The 15,415-nt window shown below is 32.4% G+C and overlaps 1 long non-coding RNA gene across 1 annotated transcript; it reads left to right on the plus strand.

The window, feature by feature from the left end:
* The first annotated feature begins 3,897 nt into the window (after positions 1–3,897).
* LOC147907655 (uncharacterized) lies at positions 3,898–8,803 on the plus strand. The gene is made up of 3 exons (XR_015547216.1): positions 3,898–5,989; positions 6,082–6,242; positions 8,590–8,803. It is a non-coding gene; the product is annotated as an uncharacterized LOC147907655 (long non-coding RNA).
* Positions 8,804–15,415: the final 6,612 nt, after the last annotated feature.

The raw sequence follows: 15,415 nt of genomic DNA on the forward strand, positions 1-15,415 counted from the left end.
GAAATACCCTGAGTATCTCATAATACGATTTCCGCACCTTACGGTTTTATAATCATCAAATCTAACTTCTGTAATTAAGCAATTCAACATATCACGTATTTTTCTATTAGTACGATTTTACTCTATCATCACATGACAAATTTATTACCAAATATTATATATTAGGTGTAATAAAAATAATGGATTTCTTTTTACTACACCTAATATTATTAATATTATATATTTATTGCCAAATATAATATTTATTTATTAAATAATTAAATTAATTTATTTATTAAAAAACATTTAAAAGCTCATCTCAATGAAACTTGAGACATCCAAATTCTAAAATCATTTTTTGCAACGACTACAGGTATGATCTAATAATGAATTTTCCACTAAATAGTTTTCAATCCAAGAACAATAAATTCATGGTGGAACCAATAGATAGCATTTATTAGTTTAGCGGAAACGCCGACATCTCATATTAAGCGCCTATCTCATGATAGAGGCTGACCTCTATATGTATGTATGTGCATGCATACATGACATGTACTAGAGCCTATGATAACGCAGATACTATAGAGGATACTATACATACTGGATATGTAGTGAAGACATACTCATACATCTCAGAATAACTACGGTATATCACTAGAAGCGAAAGTCTACGGGATGAGAAATCGCGGACATAGTAAATTTTGAAGAAATTCTCTGTACGTCACAGACGCGTCTCGAATATCTTGATGACGTATTCAACATACGTTTACGATATCGTTCTAATATTGACGTTGTCAAAATGCATAAGATTGAACGCTTATGCTTCATTCTATCTTAGTTATGTAATGAATGAAAAAAAAGATATAGAATGAAAATAAGTAAAAAGGAAAAAGGGCTACGAGCCTAAAACATAAATTGACAAACTGTATAAATAGTTAAAAAAATTGAAATAAAACTATGTCATAAAATTAAAAACGTAAAATATAATTTGACAATCAGAAGGTGAACAAAACAAACGTTTCGATCCTAGTTGGATCATTTTCAATGTGACAAATAAATTGGTGTGACAAATAAATTAACAATGGCAATTAACAATAGAGTTGTAACGTAGATAAAAACATAAGAAATTAAGTAAAATTCGCATTCGGACGCAAAATTAACTATAAAACTCGCTCCAAATTGAGAGGAAATCAAACAAATGATTATAGTTGACAAAAATGTGCTCCTCCGAACCATGTGTGTGTATAAGGACGAACATGTTTCTGTTAGCAAGTATAAATTGTAATAATAAATTAACGATGGAAGTAAATAAAAATAATAAGAAAAGTACAAATCGAGTCGCAAACAATAAAAAGAAAAGTACAAAATAAGTCGTAAATAATAAGTCAAAATTAAGAGAAAGAGGCAAAAATTATCTTTGATATTATAAGACAAGCACATAAGAAAAAAAAGAGTAAATTGCCGACATTCATTGTATATGTATGATGAGTTTAGAACAAATAAATTTATAATAAATATCTTATGTGTGTGTCGAAATGATGTATTATCGATTAGGCAATGCAATTGGAATCGAAATTGATCGTCTCTCTAAGAAGCTAAGATATAAAGTACGACATATAAAGACAAGAAGGTTGAAATGAAAAAACTAGAAAGAGAAGGGGGAAAAAAATAATAAGAAGGAAAGAATAAAGTGGAAGGGAAAGAAAGTAGGGAGAGAAGAGAAGGATAGGGAAGGGAAAGCAATCAAGAGGGAGAAAGAGACTGGATGATCTGTGAATAAGTATCGGGTAAAGATTCGGTATCGTTTTGTCTATTAAGGCCTTGTTTCTGTCTTTTAATATGAATCATTTCAGACACCAATCTCTTATTGTAAGAAGATTCGCAGTCCAAAATTCTCACATCATTCCATTTGAAATTATGATCAAAATTGATTCGATGATCAGTTATGACAGTAGGAGAACCTGTATTCTTTTTGATGGCAGAGATATGTTCGTGTAGTCTCGTGCTCAATTTTCTCTTTGTCTGACCAACATAACTCGCCTCACAATCATCACATGAGATCTTGTAGACAACATTCTGATTGGATAGGAAATTAAGCTTGTCTTTTCCTCTCTTTATGAAGCTTTTTAAAGTGTTAGGAATAGAAAAGGCCAATTTACAATGAAACATACTAGAGATTGGAAGGAAACTTTCGGAAATAGATTTAACATAAGGAATCGTAAAATATTTGTCTTTATTGCGTGAATAATGTATAGTATCTTTGTTATATTTATGAAACTTTAATCTGCGTTCTATTGTAGAGAAAATAAAGGGAAGAGGATAACAGTTATTTAAGAAAATATGAATAGCATCTATCAAATTTTTTTGTTGGAATCGTGGATGTGATAATAAGATAATTTTGTCAATAAAACTAATGATGGTACCTTTTTTATGGCACAGAGGATGATTTGAATGGAAATTAAGAAACCTTCCAGAAAATGTCTTTTTATGGTAAATGTCAAATATAATTCTCTGGTTATCTATAATCAGTATTGTATTGAGAAAACTCAATCTGCCATCTGTACCAACCTCCAAGGTAAACTGTAATCTCGTATGTAATTAAAAATGTTCAGAGTGTCATTGACAATGTCAGATGGAAGCGCGAGCAAAATATCGTCCACATATTTAAAATAGAACAAGGGTTGTGCTGACAATTTTTAGTGCTATTTCTTCTAGATCTTGCATTACAATGTCCGCGATAATTGGAGATAACGGGGAACCCATCGGAGTGCCGAACACCTGTCTGTAAGTTCTGTTGTTAAAAGTAAAAAAGGTAGAGTTTAAAATGAATCTGACAGCAATAATGAACTCATTTTTTGATATGTTTGTCTTCGCCGAGATGTAAACCCATCTCCTGTCGATGCTATTTAACACTAGCTCAACAGGAATGTAAAAAGGGATATTACATCCAACGAAGCCAAAACATAATTAGGATCAAACACAGAACCATTTAACTGCTCAACTAAATGGAAACTGTCTTTAATGTAGCTGGGAGCTTTTGGAATACTGTCACTAATTAAATTGTGTAAAAAGAGTGAAAAGTTATATAATGGACTGTTTATACAAGAAACAATCACTCTCAATGGGTAACCTTCCTTATGTATTTTAGTTAGGCCGTAAGCTCTAGGTATAACACCATCAGATGTAAGCAGTCTACGGTATGTTAGCTCGTCAATAAATTGATCCCGCCTCCATCTCACCAAAAAAGCGCGTAAGCCTCGGGTTAATATTTTGCTAGGATCTTTATCAACTAAGGCGTAAGTACTCGTGTCCGAGAGAATCTCCTCGATACGTAGGCGTCTTTGTCCAGAGCAATAGTGACGTTACCCTTATCGGGGTTAGTAAGTAGTATATTAGGGTGGTCATTGATAAATCTCTTGGTAGTGCGCAACCAGTTCAAAATTAATTTGTCGGTGGATGTAGGAGAAGGAAAATTATTTTGGAATCTATTAAGGATTGGAAGGAAATTATGTCTGACAAAATTAATAATGTTATTGGGACGACCAGTGATATTATTTTCTATATATTTAATAAATTCGATTAAGGTACTGTCTTTATTGTATTTGTTAGGAAGCCCGAATTTTTCGCCAAGTTGCAAGAGGTAACGAACCTCTAAGGGAACGTCAATGTCACTCAAATTGACAAACCATTTTTCCCGTAAAGAGTCTAAAGGAGGAGTCCCATCAAAACCGTCGGGAGCAATATCAATTCTCTCGAAATTGGATTGGCTATTGTACAAGCACCTATCAACAACGAGTTGAATATTAGGAGGATAATTAGTGTCTTTGGGATCGTAAGAGATTGGTTTAATTTTTGAATTTGATAATTTTAATTTTTTCCTAATTTCTCTCCCTTCCACTTTATTCTTTCCTTCTTATTATTTTTTTTCCCCTTCCCTTTCTAGTTTTCCATTTCAACCTTCTTGTCTTTATATGTCGTACTTTATATCTTAGCTTCTTAGAGAGACGATCAATTTCGATTCCAATTGCATTGCCTAATCGATAATACATCATTTCGACACACACATAAGGTATTTATTATAAATTTATTTGTTCTAAACTCATCATACATATACAATGAATGTTGGCAATTTACTCTTTTTTTTCTTATGTGCTTGTCTTATAATATCAAAGATAATTTTTGCCTCTTTCTCTTAATTTTGACTTATTATTTACGACTTATTTTGTACTTTTCTTTTTATTGTTTGCGACTCGATTTGTACTTTTCTTATTATTTTTATTTACTTCCATCGTTAATTTATTATTACAATTTATACTTGCTAACAGAAACATGTTCGTCCTTATACACACACACGGTTCGGAGGAGCACATTTTTGTCAACTATAATCATTTGTTTGATTTCCTCTCAATTTGGAGCGAGTTTTATAGTTAATTTTGCGTCCGAATGCGAATTTTACTTAATTTCTTATGTTTTTATCTACGTTATAACTCTATTGTTAATTACCATTATTAATTTATTTGTCACACCAATTTATTTGTCACATTGAAAATGATCCAACTACGATCGAAACGTTTGTTTTGTTCACCTTCTGATTGTCAAATTACATTTTACGTTTTTAATTTTATGACATAGTTTTATTTCAACTTTTTTAACTATTTATACAGTTTGTCAATTTATGTTTTAGGCTCGTAGCCCTTTTTTCTTTTTATTTATTTTGATTTATTGAGCCTTATTATTTTTATAATATAGAATGAAGTTTACAGCATGAGGGCCCAAAGTGGATGTACCTCATATCTACGAGCGTCATACACTCCTGAACGTCGAGTGGCATTTGGACTACGCGCGAGAGATGATGGGAATAGCGGAAGGCGGAACAAAGTTGAAAATCGACTGAGAAGTGCAAATCTTATCGAGCCCTGTTTTATATTATTCCGCGTGTTAGATTCCGCTTCCGCTTATTCCATTCAATGGCATATAAAGGATTTAGAAAAAGCGTAAGAAAGAATACGGAATGCTTGTTATTCATCGTGTTGATTCCACGAGTTCCGTTCCGTTGCCAATTTCCTCTATGGAACGACACCCTTACGCACATACAACCAAACACACATAAAATACAGACAGTTATTCTTTAACATCATGCTCTGACAATAATAGGGAGACGTAAATTGTCATTAAAAATGGCATCTGCATCAAAAATGGAGCATTCTTCATGTAAAATTGGTATGGTCTACATGCAGACTACCAGAACAGTGTTGTGGAACGAAAGCGACATCTCGATCGATCTAATTCAGATGATCACTTTTCGGGACGGGGAGTATCCCGATTGTGCACATTATCGATCGGACATGGCAATATTTCTCAATCGGACACAGACGCGATCGGACACGGACTCGATTGCACACAAACTCAATTGCACACGGATCCCATTGCGCACCGACCCGATTGCGCACGGATCCAATTGCGCACGAAAAATAACATATCCTACCCATTTGGAGCTTAGAAGTTGCAGCGTAGACAGTATTTGCTTGGAATATTTCTAACCCAGTGGGATGTGAGAACAGTCGGTGAACAATCGGGTCGATGCACAATCGGATCGATGCGCAATCGGGTCTGTGTGTAATCGGGTCGGTGCGCAATCGGATCGGTGCACAATCAGATTTGTGCGCAATCGAGTTGATATGTAATCGGATCTGTGCGCAATCGGATCTGTGTGCAATCGGGTCCGTATCCTAATGCAACGCTGTATATTCGATCGAGTCTGTATCTGATCGAGTCCGTATCCAATCGAGTCTGTGTCTGATCGGGTCCAATCAGAAAATACTGCCGTGTCCGATTTAAAGAACCTCACAGGGAGAGAGTAAAACACATTGCATTACGTGACCCGTTCTCCTCTGATTGGATTCGTCAAGTTCCGTAAAGCCATGGTGGGGATATGTCGTTTAGATTAAATGACTGCAAAAGTAGCTTGTGCTGCAATTTTCTTCTCAATTTTACAATTGATAAGGTCTTTGTAAGTGATACATATTATTAATTTTGGAAATGTATACTTTTCTTTATTTCACATATACACATGAAATAAAACTACGAATTTTTACATTTTAGATATCTGAACAGGATTTGTGCATATTATAAAATATCAGATGCTCAGACTCTAATAAAGAAGGTTATTGCTGCACAATATTTGTCCAAGATCCAAACTTGAGACAAAAATAGATTGACGCTACTGGAATTCCTGATTGGAAACCTTCAAAATCAACTTTACTGTTAGTACCGAAGCGTGCATAAAAAAAATTTTATAATGTAACTCCCAAACATCAACAGAAATAACATCAATGTTATAATTTTTCACTTAATATCAATATAATGCGAGTGTACGTAACGATTACGTAGTCGCAAAATTTGAACATATTAATCAATCTAAGTGACATTGACATTCCCTTAGAAGTTCGTTACCTGTTGCAACTTGGCGAAAAATTCGGGCTTCCAATCAATAAATACAACAAAGACAGTACCTTGATTGAATTCATTAAACATATCGAAAATAATATTATTGGTCGTGCTAATAATATCATTAATTTTGTCAGGAATAATTCCCTTCCAATTCTCAATAGATTTCACAATAATTTTCCTTCTTCTACATCTACTGACAAACTAATTTTGGAATGGTTACGCACTATCAAGAGTTTTATTAATAACCATCTTAATATACTTAATACAAACGCCGATAAGGGTAATATCACTGTTGCTCTGGACAAGAATGCCTATGTATCAAAAATGGAGGAGATTCTCTCAGACACAAACACTTACGCCTTTGTTAATAAAGATCCAAATAAAAAATTAACTCGAAACTTACGCACTTTTTTGGTGAGATGGAAGCGAGATCAATTTATTGACGAACTAACATACCGTAGATTGTTTACATCCGATGGTGTTATAGAGTTTATAGGTCTGACTAAAATACATAAGAAGGGTTACCCAGAGTGATTGTTTCATGTGTCAACAATCCATTATATAATATAATTTTTCTCTTTTTTTACACAATTTAATTAGTATAGTATTCCAAAAGCTCCCAGTTACATTAGAGACAGTCTCCATTTAGTTGAGCATTTAAATGGTTCTGTTTTTGATCCTAATTATGTTTTGGCTTCGTTGGATGTAATATCCCTTTTTACTAATATTCCTGTTGAATTAGCATTAAATAGCATCGATAGGAGATGGGTTTACATCTCGGCAAAGACAAACATATCAAAAAATGAGTTTATTATTACTGTTAGATTCATTTTAGATTCTACCTTTTTTACCTTTAACAATAGAACTTACAGACAGGTGTTTGGCACTTCGATGGGTTCACCGTTATCTCCGATAATCGCCGACATTGTAATGCAAGATCTAGAAGAAACAGTACTTAAAAAATTGTCAGCACAACCTTTGTTCTATTTTAGATATGTAGACGATATTCTGTTCACGCTTCCATGATACTGTCAATGACATTTTGAACATTTTTAATTCTTTTCATATGAGATTGCAGTTTATCTTAGAGGTTGGAAGTGGCAGATTGAGTTTTCTTGATACAATGCTTGTTCTAGATAATCAGAGAATTATATTTGACATTTATCATAAAAAGACGTTTTCCGGAAGACGTTTTTCTTAATTTTCATTCAAATCATCCTCTGTGCCATAAAAAAGGTACTCATCAATTTCATTGACAAAATTATCCTATTATCACATCCATGGTTCCAACAAAAAAATTTGATAGATGCTATTCATACTTTTTCAAACAATCGTTATCCTCTTTCCTTTATTTTCTCTACAATTGAACGCAGATTAAAGTTTCACAAATATAATAAAGATACTACACATTATTCACGTAATAAAGACAAATATTTTACGATTCCTTATGTTAAATCTATTTCCGAAAGTTTCCTTCCAATCTCCAGTATGTTTTGTAAATTGGCCTTTTCTATTCCTAACACTTTTTTCTATCGTCATTATTATTTCTTGTGTGCTTGTCTTATATCAAAGATAATTTTTGCCTCTTTCTTTTAATTTTAATTTATTACTTGCGACTTGTTTTGTACCTTTCTTTTTATTGTTTGCGACTCGATTTGTACTTTTCTTATTATTTTTATTTACTTCCGTCGTTAATTTATTATTATAATTTATACTTGCCAACAGAAACATGTTCGTCCTCATACACACACACACGGTTCGGAGGAGCACATTTGTGTCAACTATAATCGTTTGTTTGATTTCCTCTCAATTTGGAGCGAGTTCTATAGTTAATATTGTGTCCGACTGCGAATTTTATTTAATTTCTTACGTTTTATCTACGTTACATTTCTATTATTAATTTATTTGTCACATTGAAAATGATTCAACAAGGATCGAAACGTTGTTTTGTTCACCTTCTGATTGTCAAATTATAATTTACGTTTTTAATTTCATGACATGTTTTATTTTATTTTTTAACTATTTATACAGTTTGTCATTTTATGTTGATTGTTTTTAGGCTCGTAGCCCTTTTTCCTTTTTACTTATTCTAACATATTAATGTTACGTTAATGATAGTTGGCGGGGCAGATATTTTTCTCTGTACCTTTTATTTTTTAGGTTCATTTTTATCATCATAATTATTCCGCATTGGTAACAAAAAAATTACGAGGGAAGATGCCATATCAAGTTTATTTTACAAATGTGATGAATCTCTATAAAATTAGAAAGAAGAAAAAAATTGAAACATGTTATTCATAATAGCAGTTATTCCGTAAAAAATTGCCAATTTTATGTGATTGAATTATCAGTATTTTTCTTTTCTTGTTATAGATGCGACAATTTTTAATAAATGTTGTGTAATATATCTTAAAAATTTATGTTGAATAAATATTTTATATTAATTTTTCTTGATGACATATATATATTTTTAAGTTTGTAATTCATCTTTTATGTTTTTTAAAATTAAAAAATCAAACAATTATTTTTCCCGATATTGGGAAAAATCAACACAAATTACAATTAACTAAATCCAGGAATAAAACGTAGATGGTTTTTTCCAGTTATAACAATGATAAGAAAAGAAACCGATAATCCACAACACATTCTTTTCTCGTTACGAAAACCACTAATGAGAATAGAAGAAAAAATCGGAACTTACAGCACAAGGCGAAGCCAACTTAAGAGCAATTTTCCAATGACTAGTTAAAATTGTTACCATACTAAATGGTAGGAAAAATCCTATGAATCTGATCTTCGATTTCCTAATTCCAGACACCTTACTAAAGACCACCTTCAAAAAACTGCCTATATAAATCGCGACATCACGAGACACGAGGTAGAGAAAAAAAATCAGTTCTGTATAGCTCTGTACAGCTCTGTGTAGTTACATTTTTCAAAGTTATAATATCAATGCAAATTCTGAAGCAACCATTCCATCGTTGCCAAAAGCCCTTTCGCTCTAAGCGACCAAAGACATCACCAGATCATTGAGACTTTCGAGGTTCTCTTCAAGCGTCAGAGAACCTCGAAAATACACTTCCAGAAAACAGTAAGTCCCTCTTTTCAATTACTTACTTCGGGGACTTAACTAAATCACTTTCAAGAAAAAAATCTTAACCAATCCCCCTTTTAGCCTCTGCACTTTTAATTTTTCGCTTGTACAGCTCACCTATCGTCCTTATCCTCCCACATTCATCGATTTCTTCTTAGAAGTCCGTCAATCCGTAAACTTCATTCTCTCATTATCTGCCTTCTTTTTTTTTAGACAGAGCTTAACATTTTTGTATTTAAAAATCGTAGTAAGTGATCAGCCGCCTTTTCCGCATATCTAAACGCCTACAAACTCAACCTGAGGGAAGCCCGTTGGTTTCTAGACGAGATCTATCGTACCTCAATAACTTATATAGTAATAATGATAGCAATAATACTTATATAATAATAATGATAGCAATATTAACGCTAATAGTTTAGATAACAATAGTATTAATAACGATATATATATATTAGGTGTTGGAATTAATTCGTAGCGTTTTACAAGTGATGGGAAGTACTTTCATTAATGTATTTTTTAATGCTCATGTGAAATAAATAACATTCTTTCATTAAAAAACGCTACGAATTAATTCCAACACCTAATAATAGTCGAGCTAATAATAATAATAATAACAACAATGATATTCATCCAGTCGGAAGCCCTCGCCCTCGGTCTCCTTCCCTTACAGAATCAGTCTCGACACAGTTAACCCAAAGAATATTTCCTGACATTCTCCCTTCTTCTCGTCCCGCTTCTCCCGCTGATTTAACGTGTATGGAGTTTTTAAATAAAGTAACCCCCTCTCCGTCCTCATTATTACTTTCATCACGATAATCCCCAGAGGCCCTTATACCTGTTTTCACTCCCTCCATTCTTTCTTAGTCCCAGTAGCCTTTTTCTTAAATTAACAATGCAATTGTATTTATCTAATTGACGAAATTAGATAAATACAATTTAGTCCTGAACACACACACACACACACACACACGCGCGCGCGCGCGCGCGCACGCACGCACAAACATGCCATATCTACATACCCTAATACACTTTTTTTTGTATTTAATATTTTAGGCCCGCACTAATGTTCGCGAATACACACACACTTACCTATATCACTTACCTACATTCACATCATTCGCTTAGTTAGTTATGAAGTATCGGATAACTCTTGTAATTTAGAAATGTAAGATCCTAGTATAGTACAAAAAATTAAACAATTTGTTAATAAATTAATTGAATTTTTTTTTGTAATAAATATAGATACATATATATATATATATATTTACATAATATATAAAATTATTAAGTGTTTGTATTTCCAAACGTGTAATTAGTCTCTTTGATTTTAAGAACGCGTTATTACGCGATTTAATTTGAGAGCGATAACTAACTCGAAGAGAAACCAACAACAATTGAAGAAGTTTAGGTTTAAGCATTAACAACAGCAATGATTGGAAGATAGCTATGAAGAAAGAATTAGAAAAAATCAAGTCATTAGAAGAAAATAAAACTTGGGATTTGGTTCAACTTCCATCAAACAAGAAGGTAATAAAGACAAAATGGGTCTTTAAATTAAAAAGAGATCAAACTGGCAAGTGATTCAACACAAAGCAAGATTAGTAGCTAAAGATTGTTCTCAATACGGTGTTGATTACGAAGAAACGTACAGCCCTATTGTATGATACACTTCCATTCGAGTCTCATCGCGCAGTAGTTCGACTTGAAGATAGATCAAATGGACGTTGTAACAGTCTTCCTTCAAAGTGAACTAAAAGAAGATACAGTAACTCGAAATGTTCGAGAATAATTCTAGTCGAGTCTGCAAGTTAAAAAGAGCTATATATGGACTCAAACAAAATGGCAGAGTATGGAATCAAAAGTTAGACGTCAAATTAAAATTCAGATTAAAGAGATCTCTATCTGATCCTTGTTTATTTTAATGAAGATTTAACGCTAATAGTCTCCATATATGTTGATAATATACTTATTTTTTGAAAACATGCAAACATTAAAGACAAGTTAAAATCCATGCTATCAAGAAACTTCAAAATGAAGGACTTACAACGTGTATTGGACTTCACATAAGTTATGAAGGAAATGCCATCTGCCTGGATTAAAATAACTATGTAGATCAAATCTTGAAGGAGTTTTACATGAAAAACTGCAAGTCAGTTACAACTCCAAGCGATCCAAGTCAGAAGTTATTAGTTTCTATGTCTCCCAAAATTGAAACTGAAATTGAAGAAGTTAAAAATATTCTCTGTCAAGAAGCCGTTGGGAGTCTACTTTATTTAGTACAAGGAATAAGATCAGATATAATGTTTGCCGTGAACGATGTAAGTTGCTTTAATTCTAATTTTGGAGCAGCGCATTAATCTGCAGTACGCATTTTTCGATACATGAAAGGTACTCGTTCATATAAACTTCGCTATAAAATTCGAATTCAACTGTATAACTGGTTATTGTGACGCGGATTGAGCGTCTGATGTTGATAAAAGAAAATCTTGTACCGCGCGCGCGCGGTTATTTCTTCAACTTATCAAGAACAGCAGGTCCATGGGTAAGCCATATAATAACTCTTTTATTTTAGAATAAGACGTGAATAACAGAATCATTCATATCTTATTCTAAAATAAAAGTTATTTAGTATTCATTATTTTAAATAACAACATTTCTAACTTATTTCTTATTCAATATTTTAAATAAGTTTCCCGAATCTATTTTATATTTTTTATTTTAATTAAGTCGTATCAGTTTTTTCCGATTCCTACGATTTTATATTTTAAATAAGTTTATGAAACTTATTTTATATTTTTTATTTTAAATAAATCGTAACAGTTATTTTATCGAGCCATGATGGGCATTATATGTAAGGTTAAAGAATTTCTGAAATACAGAATAATTTGCAGCAATAGTATCATAAATTAATTTTTTTGCTGAAAAATTAAATAATGATTAACAAGACATTTAATACTTTTAACCAAAGCTGTATTGAGCGCAAATTGTTCCGCAATATTAAGAAAATTTGCATATATCTTTATAAAAGATGTATAGAATATTATCAAAACTTCTCTCTCCCTCTCTCTCTTTCTCTCTCTCTCTCTCTCTCTCTCTCTCTCTCTCTCTCTTTGTTTAAATATGAATCATTTGAAATATTTTTTTTATTTTTTAAAGTATAATGAAAATTGAGACATAATGTACCGTTAAAATATCAAAAATATCTCACGCGAATAATTATCAATTATTATTTATAAAAAGTTTATAAAAAAAACTGCGTAAATAATATAGGATTAAACTAGTGCCAGGGATGCGCGAAATGACGATATCCGTTTGTCAAAATCGTGTAAAATATGAATAATTGAATAAACCGTGAATATTTTTCACATTAGTTGGGTTAGTTGGGTATCCAAACGGCGCGCAGCGAACAATAAGGAGTGGGGGAACGTGCCGCGCGGCACGGTGATTGCTACGTCATCACTTCGGCATTCGTTCGGCGACTTCGTAGCGAGATACATGTAGTAACGCTCCGTATATCGCATTAATCTACGAAAATTAAATATCTACGAACGCGAATTTATCAATGCTCGTAATTTGCGACCCGTGAACATATCGCGATTGCTATTCGTATATAGTTATACTATCATATGCTCTAAATAAGTATCGAAATATATGATAGTTTAGAAATTACGAATTGTCACATTTAGATCGTTTAGATACTCTTTTTTAATGGTCATGAGTGATAGCACATCTATGGCTTTGCATATCATTCTCTACTTTCAGATCGAAAGCATACGATGCAATTTAGATTAATTAAATCACGGAATTACGATTCAAAAGTAACAAAAATGCGTCAATCTTTTGTTAAAAATATTGTGTATATTGCGCGGATTTCGTGTAACATAAAATTATTACAAACTAAACGCTTATTGTAACACAATTTTAAATAACTAAGATGAGTTTTGTGTGTGTACGAATCTAAGAAATAAAACAAAGATCGTGCAACAAAGCCTATATTTATCGAAGAATCTTAAAAATGTAACAACTAGATTATTTTACTGATTTTGTAATATGTGTTAATATTTCATTATAAAAATAATAAGGCTCAATAAATCAAAATAAGTAAAAAGGAAAAAGGACTACGAGCCTAAAACATAAATTGACAAACTGTATGAGTAGTTAAAAAAATTTTTTTGAAATAAAACTATGTCATAAATTAAAAACGTAAAATATAATTTGACAATCAGAAGGTGAACAAAACAAATGTTTCGATCCTAGTTGGATCATTTTCAATGTGACAAATAAGTTAGTGTGACAAAATAAATTAATAACGGTAATTAACAATAGAGTTATAACGTAGATAAAAAACATAAGAGATCAAGTAAAAATCGCATTCGGACGCAAATTAACTATAAAGCTCGCTCCAAATTGAGAGGAAATCAAACAAACGATTATAGTTGACAAAAATGTACTCCTCCGAACTGTATGTATGTATAAGGACGAACATGTTTCTGTTAGCAAGTATAAATTGTAATAATAAATTAACGATAGAAGTAAATAAAAATAATAAGAAAAGTACAAATCGAGTCGCAAACAATAAAAAGAAAAGTACAAAATAAGTCGTAAATAATAAGTCAAAATTAAGAGAAAGAGGCAAAAATTATCTTTGATATTATAAGACAAGCACATAAGAAAAAAAAGAGTAAATTGCCGACATTCATTGTATATGTATGATGAGTTTAGACAAATAAATTTATAATAAATATCTTATGTGTGTGTCGAAATGATATTATCGATTAGGCAATGCAATTGGAATCGAAATTGATCGTCTCTCTAAGAAGCTAAGATATAAAGTACGACATATAAAGACAAGAAGGTTGAAATGGAAAACTAGAAAGAGAAGGGGGGAAAAAAATAATAAGAAGGAAAGAATAAAGTGGAAGGGAGAGAAAGTAGGGAGAGAAGAGAAGGATAGGGAAGGGAAAGCAATCAAGAGGGAGAAAGAGACTGGATGATCTGTGAATAAGTATCGGGTAAAGATTCGGTATCGTTTTGTCTATTAAGGCCTTGTTTCTGTCTTTTAATATGAATCATTTCAGACACCAATCTCTTATTGTAAGAAGATTCGCAGTCCAAAATTCTCACATCATTCCATTTGAAATTATGATCAAAATTGATTCGATGATCAGTTATGACAGTAGGAGAACCTGTATTCTTTTTGATATCAGAGATATGTTCGTGTAGTCTCGTGCTCAATTTTCTCTTTGTCTGACCAACATAACTCGCCTCACAATCATCACATGAGATCTTGTAGACAACATTCTGATTGGATAGGAAGTTAAGTTCATCTTTTCCTCTCTTTATGAAGCTTTTTAACGTGTTGGGAATAGAGAAGGCCAATTTACAATGAAACTTACTAGAGATTGGAAGGAAACTTTCGGAAATGGATTTAACATAAGGAATCGTAAAATATTTGTCTTTATTGCGTGAATAGTGTGTAGTATCTTTGTTATATTTATGAAACTTTAATCTGCGTTCTATTTCAGTTCTGCGTTAATATTTCAGTTCGATGATCGGCGCGCAACCTTGGCGATTGTTTTGGCACGGAAGGGCGGGCGGGCAGGCGGCGCGTCATGTTTATGCGAAGTTATCACGCAGTCATTCCATTATCGAAGCTCGCACAGGCAGGTAGCTGTGTCGCGTGTCGCTCTTCTTCACATTTCTTTTTGAAACGTAATCGCGACAAATACTAAATAATATGAAACATTGCATTTTACTGAATACTAAAAGTACGATATGATACGACTAGCTCACACGACTAATTATTTATAAAAGAATTGAGACGACAATCATATATCACGTAACAGATATTTCGTACGGTTTATTCATTTGGAATTAAAACGCGATGGAAAA

Source organism: Acromyrmex echinatior, chromosome 13 (genome assembly GCF_024713525.1).
Source record: "Acromyrmex echinatior isolate Ae372 chromosome 13, ASM2471352v2, whole genome shotgun sequence".
Lineage (NCBI taxonomy): Eukaryota > Metazoa > Arthropoda > Insecta > Hymenoptera > Formicidae > Acromyrmex > Acromyrmex echinatior.